Raw genomic sequence first — 6,331 nt, 5'->3', positions numbered from 1 at the left:
TTCCATATGGTGAGCACCTGAGGCTCTAGGCCTAAGCCTATTCCTAAAAGATGGGCTGGGTTGTAACTTTTCCCACTAATAACGAAAAAGCCATGTGGCTCAAAAATGTTCTGAGGACAGTGTGTAACCTGCATGTCTACATTATCCCTCAGGTGGTTCTTCCCAAGGTCTAGATTTGGGGGAGGAGGGTCAGTTTATTAGGAAGCCCTCTTGTGGCTGCACATTGAAGCTGGCTTCTCCCTTCCACTTTTACCTACAGTAAAAGGCATATTTGTCCTCCATCTATCTAACTTTACTGCTCCTTTCTGAAGAGATGGATGTGAGAAATTGGGGTGATTATTTATGATCCCAAGCCCAAACATATATTAAAGAGTTTATCCAGTATAAATTGTGATAAAAATGGAAGGGAAGCATTTATGTAGTGAAAAACAACACCAACCTTGGAGTCAGCCCTGAATTCAAATCCTCCTCTTTGACTAACCAGTTATTGACCCAATTACTCAACCTCTGCAAGCCTCCTCTGTAAAATATTGATAACAAAACCTATCTCCCAGGATTGCAAAGATTAAATGATGTAGGATGTATAACTTACTTCATTATCTCTCTATATCACCAAGGCTGGCATGTAGTAGAACTCTACTGTGAGTTATTTTCCTCATTTCTCTTCTGTTGAACAAATAACATTTATTTATCTTCCCCCTTCTCCACCCCCATACATACGCATCCTCTGTACATTAATAACCCTCTTTCACTTTATCATAATCACTTGACCTACTCTTGAGGGAGGAACATATTTGTTGGGAATGCAGACAATCCAGTGTAACATCTATCATACATACACTCAATGAAAATTATATCGTTTTTCTTTTCCTTACCAGCACAGCCCTATTGAAACTCTGCATTTTTCTTTATGGTGTACCTGCACTTTATAATGTGATAAAATGCTTTAAAAATCAGTCTCCTTATTTGCAAAATTATGGGATTTTATCATAAGACCGGTAAAGAACCTTTGTGTTATGAATTCTGTAGTTATGTAAAATGCCACAGTGTTATTAATCCTTGACACTATTTTGTTTGTTGTGCTGGTTCCATGTGATTTCCCTAATAATTAGCCAAGGCTTGCGTTTATAGCACTTTTACACTTCACTTTTATTCCATAGAAAGATGGAGAAAAATAGAATTATTTTTCTTTATCAGCAAAACCACAAAAAACATGACCTCAATAGGTTATTATTACAAAAACCACACAGAAGCACACACACAAAAAAGCCCATTTAAATAAATGTGCCATTACAATGTATTCAGACTGTATTTATTAATTGTTTCATTTAGTGCCCATTTGCTGAGCTCAACTTTGCCATGTCCAATAGGTCCTGGGCCCAAGGAGATAAACAAGATTTGCTTCCTGCCCTTAAGAGGCTCCTGATCAAAAAAGGCAAAAGAAAGTGTAGGGTGGTGGCCTGAGGAAACATATCACATTGGTGACAATCATTGCTTACTTAGAGAATCAGAATCAGTAGGAGATAGATACACACCGTAGATGAAAAAGTCTAATAAGACCTTTAATAATTCTAACCAAAAGTAACTTCACAGGATGATTTGATCATAAATTCCTAACTAGGCAGGTCATGGTGGGTAGTGATGCCTCAGGTCTATAACTTCTTTAGTAAAAGATTTAAGCAAGTCCTGCCCATTGTCCTTGTTCACCTGGGTTAACACACCTTTCAATTGCCAGAGTGATTCTCTTTTCCAGACCCCTCAGGGGCGTAACCGCCCTTAAGGGAATATTTGGGATCTTGCTTCCTGGCGATTGTCCTCGGTTTGACTTAAATAAACTCTTCTAAAAATTCTCTACAGGTTGGGGTGTTCCTTATGTTCACAATATTAAAAGATTTACTGCAATCAATTGACTTTGCAATTGTGGGAACTGTCTAGGCAAGTCCGAAATCCACAGGGCCAGTCATCAGCAAGGGCCAGCTGGAAGGCATGGACTCCATAGAAGCTGCTGCCCACAGGCTGAACTTCTGGTTGATCAGGAAAACCCCAGCTGCAGTTAAGATCTTTCCAGGACTGAAATCAGGTCCACCCAGATTATCTAAAACAAAGTCTATTATTTAAAGTCAACTGGTTATGGACTTTAATCCCAGCTCCTATCAGATACTTTCAGAGCAACACCTAGATGAGTATTTGATTCAGTAACCTCCGGCCAGAGCCAGACAAATTGGCGCATAAAACTGATCATCACAATCATCATTTGCAAAATCCTCATGAGTCTAATGTAGATCGGATGTAGCACTCTTCCCAAATTGCAGACAATGTCTGCTGAGCAAATATTGCAAGAATCTGTTTCCTAAAGTGCTATCAATTTACCTCAAACTTATAATCAAGAGTTTTACTGTGACTCCAGAGGTTCTGGACTCTTGATGCTGTAATGCGTTTAGGGAGGAATTAGATGGAGACATGATTTCTATATTACTCCCTCTAATCCATGTGTGTGTAGTGTGGGAGAAAAATACAAGTATAGAGTATTATAAAAGAAATATAAATGGTCACTTCTAATAAGCGTACCCCTTTGTTAAAAATTCACTGAATGAAACTTTAAAGTAGGTTCCACAAAACACTAACTTCTTGAGATGAAAAGCCTGCTCAAAATATTATTATCTATATATCTATTTGCATTTATATACAAAACATGAATTTTATAATGTATGTAAACACCCCCTGGCAATGGACAAGAAGACACCTGATTGATGGTGTTTGCTCTTGTATCAGTCAGGGGCAAAGCAGATGTAGAGTCCTTAGTTCATGCTAGCTTGATGCCTGTGCTGCTGGCCAGAGCTGTTTCATCCCTGGGGCACATAAAAATGATATATGTAAATATATGCATGTGCATGCAAGTAAATATTTTATAAATTTATGCATTTTATATATATATATATAATATATTTTTCTTCCATGTATTGGATACATGGGAGAAATGTTAAAACATTTAAAAAGTCTTTGCTGTTGCATTTTTCTGAGTCTTAATCTGTTGACCTCATTGTTATCTTTAAGAGGGAGATTTGGAATCTGGCTTTAATCAAATTCATTTGATCATGGCTCACCTTTATTCGCGGGCTAACTATTCGGATTATTATTTATCGCAATGCACCTTTGAAGTATGTGTAATAAACAATTGTTTGTGGGGAAGGGATAGGGTGGGTTTGCAGTTAAGCAGCTATTCAATTCCAACTGAAAGTTCTGTCATACTGTGTGAGAGGTGGAAGAAAGCTTAAAGGTTGTCTAGTCCAATCACTCATTCAATGGATAATACTTTTCTTTTCCTTCAATCACACAGTTGGTCAATACTTCATCTATAAAGGAAACTGCAGAGTCTGACAACATGATCCATCACATTGTCTCCATCATTATTTTGATAATGCCATTTGTCATTGTCAAAGTTCTCTAACAAAAATGTTTCTAAAGAGAAAACCAACTGACTAAGACCGAAAACAATGGCAGGCACCCTGGCTCACGAAGCATTTACCGAGGGTCTGTTACATGCAGGGCGTGGAGCAGCTCAGTACTCTCTGTGGGGAGATGGACATGCTCCAAACTAATTATTATAATGAAACACAAGTAACGTCCAGCTGTAAACAAATTGGTACAAAAATGCAAGTGGGTGAGACCATTTATTTCAATTCCAGAACTGTGTGTATTGGGACGGTAAGGGACTTAACACAGGTCACCACTGTTGAGGTTGTTGTTTTTGATGAGTAAGATTTCACTAAATCGAGTGAGATACAAAGAGAATTTCATGTGCAGAGGGAAAAGAATGAGGGAACACCCGGTGGTTTTGAGAGTCCTACGTGACTGGGGGAACTGAGTGTTAAAAAGGATGAGAGCATAGGATGAGTATTAGATGGGAAATGGAAAGTGTTATGGATTGAATTTTGTATACCCCCCAAATTTCTATGTTGAAATCCTAAACCCTAGCACCTTAGCATTGATTTTACTTGGAAATAGTGTCTTTACAGAGTTAATCAAGTTAAAAGGAGGCAATTTGGGTGGGTGTTAATTCAGTATAATGGGTATCCTTATAAGCAGAGGAGATTTGGGCACAGGCACAAACAGAAGGAAGATGATGGAAAGAGACTCAGGGAGAGGACAGCCACCTAGATGCTGAGGACACAGGGCTGGCTCAGATCCTCCCCTCATTGCCTTCAAGTGAAACCAGCACCTGCTTCTGGACTTCTGGCCTCCAGAACTGTGGGACCGTCAGTCTTTGTTGTTTAAGCTACCCAGTCTGTGGTACTTGGTTAGGGCAGCCCTAGGGCTCTAATGAAGGAAGTGAAGCAGGAAAGGGAAATTTGGATTGGACAGTGAGGGCTCTTCTGTTGTGTATTCAGCATCTGAGCAGTGGGGAGCTTCCTAGTCAGAGGTTCCTGAACAAGCTAACTTTGCAGCAAAGAGAAAGAATTGGAGGTTGGAGGAGGAGAGAGAGGCAGTGGGAAGCCAGAGCCTGGGGCTTCTTTAATGGGCTGGATGAAATATGTCCAGGGCCTGAATTAGGCCAGAGCTCTGGGTGGGATTTCTAAAATGTTGCATAGGTAAACCTGGTAAACCATAGGACACAGCCCACAAAGAAGGAGAAATCGAAACACTCACTGGATTTGTAGTACTTTTCCCCTCAGATTAAGCTCAAGTGGGTAAGAATGAATGCCTGGGTTCAAAGACAATGAATTAGTTTTGGATATAACCCTCTCAGGGCCCATAATGCTTTGCAAATCCCCTTTTCCATTCACTTCTTCCCTCTAGGCACCCTGTCTATGGCTCCCTTTGTGATCTATAAACATGCCAATTTCTCTCCCAGCCAGGGTCTTTGTATTTGCAAATCTCAATGCTCAGAAAACAATACCCAGCACTGCACCCCTCCCCCGCCCCACCATCATCTGAATGGCTCATTCCCACCCTTCAGGTTTTAGTGCTCATATCACCTACTTAGAGGGCAGGCTCCCATTTTTGAGCATTCTCTCCTCTGGGTTCTTGGAGTTCCCACCCCGTTTGTGTTTCCTCAAAGCAATTTTCAGGTTCTGTAATCAAATTGCTTATCCTCAGCCTCTCCCACTTCAAGTCTCAGCTTTCAACTATAACTCTGAGTGTAGGGACCTGCTTATGCTACAGCTCCTCCCTCTAGTCTAGTAAAGTCACTAGCGCTTAGTAGGTGCTCCTTCAATAGTGGTTAAGCAAATGAATATACCAACCAAAGTTATCATCCTCCTGATTGGCAGGAAATGATATAAACGACATAAAATATTGAAGTGGTTGTAATTTTCTAAAAGTTAAAACCTTTTCAATATTTTACATCATTTCACTTTCACTCAAAAGGGATGATATTTTTGGTTAATACATTTAGAATTAAAGAGATCCTAATAATAATTTTTAGAAAACAAACTTTAAATTTCAAAGATGTAGCAACACAGTGAGTTATGAAAAAGGTGAATTTTTGACTTCACATTTTCTCATGGAAAATATTTTAAATCATTTAACATTTTAAAAAATTTACATAAAAATCTGGCAAGACAATGGAAAATGAGTTTAGTGACTCTACATGTTACTTGTTCTCCCCCCCTGGACTCTGAGTCTGTGAGGGACGTCAGGTTATGCAGCAGCAGGTAAGGCACTCCCTGACCTTGGGGTTGCTTAAGCATTTATACACCTGATGGCAATCTTTCATTAAATTTGGTAGAGCAGCAGCCATTCCGGCAGGGAGGAGAGAACACGGATTTTTTTTTTCTTCAGTGATTTTCATACCAAATAGCTGAAACTGTTTCCCAGTGACAGACAAAGCTGAGAGCTTCATGTTTTTCCAGAGGAGCATGATGGTGTTCGTGGAGGGAACATGATGTGGGCAGACGAGGAAAGAGGAAGGGCAAATGTAGTTTATGCATGGTCCAGATACAGTTAGGGACTTGAGCAGACTACTTAGAGAGCGAGCAGGATGTGATGCTAATGGGCAGGAAACAGGTTCCCTGAGATTTATGGTGTGTTAAAACGCTGTATACTCCGGTAAGCCAGTGTTCCCTTCCTCCTTCCTCCTTGCTTCGTTTCTCCCCACCGCTTTGGACTTGCCTCAGGCTGGGAATAAAAGGTATAGTTTTGGTAGAAGGGTGGATATTTCTCCCCAGCAAGACTGAAAAGAACAGAATTGACTAGGAAACCTTTCTCATGTCTCCCTGCCCATTTATTGAGCCAATGTTTTCTATGACCCTGATGATATAAATATAAATATTCTTCTTTCATGTAATGAAGAAACTAAGTCAGAAGGGATTTAGTAACTTTCCCATGTCAT

The 6,331-nt window shown here is 39.9% G+C and overlaps 1 pseudogene; it reads left to right on the top strand.

Annotated features, from left to right (window-relative positions):
• Positions 1–2,716: 2,716 nt before the first annotated feature.
• On the top strand, positions 2,717–2,862 carry LOC112316960 (small nucleolar RNA SNORA48; annotated as a pseudogene).
• Positions 2,863–6,331: the final 3,469 nt, after the last annotated feature.

The sequence above is a fragment of the Desmodus rotundus genome, chromosome 4 (genome assembly GCF_022682495.2).
Source record: "Desmodus rotundus isolate HL8 chromosome 4, HLdesRot8A.1, whole genome shotgun sequence".
Classification (NCBI taxonomy): domain Eukaryota; kingdom Metazoa; phylum Chordata; class Mammalia; order Chiroptera; family Phyllostomidae; genus Desmodus; species Desmodus rotundus.
Note: the sequence above shows the minus strand (reverse complement) of the source record. Positions and strands in the feature narration are given on the sequence as shown.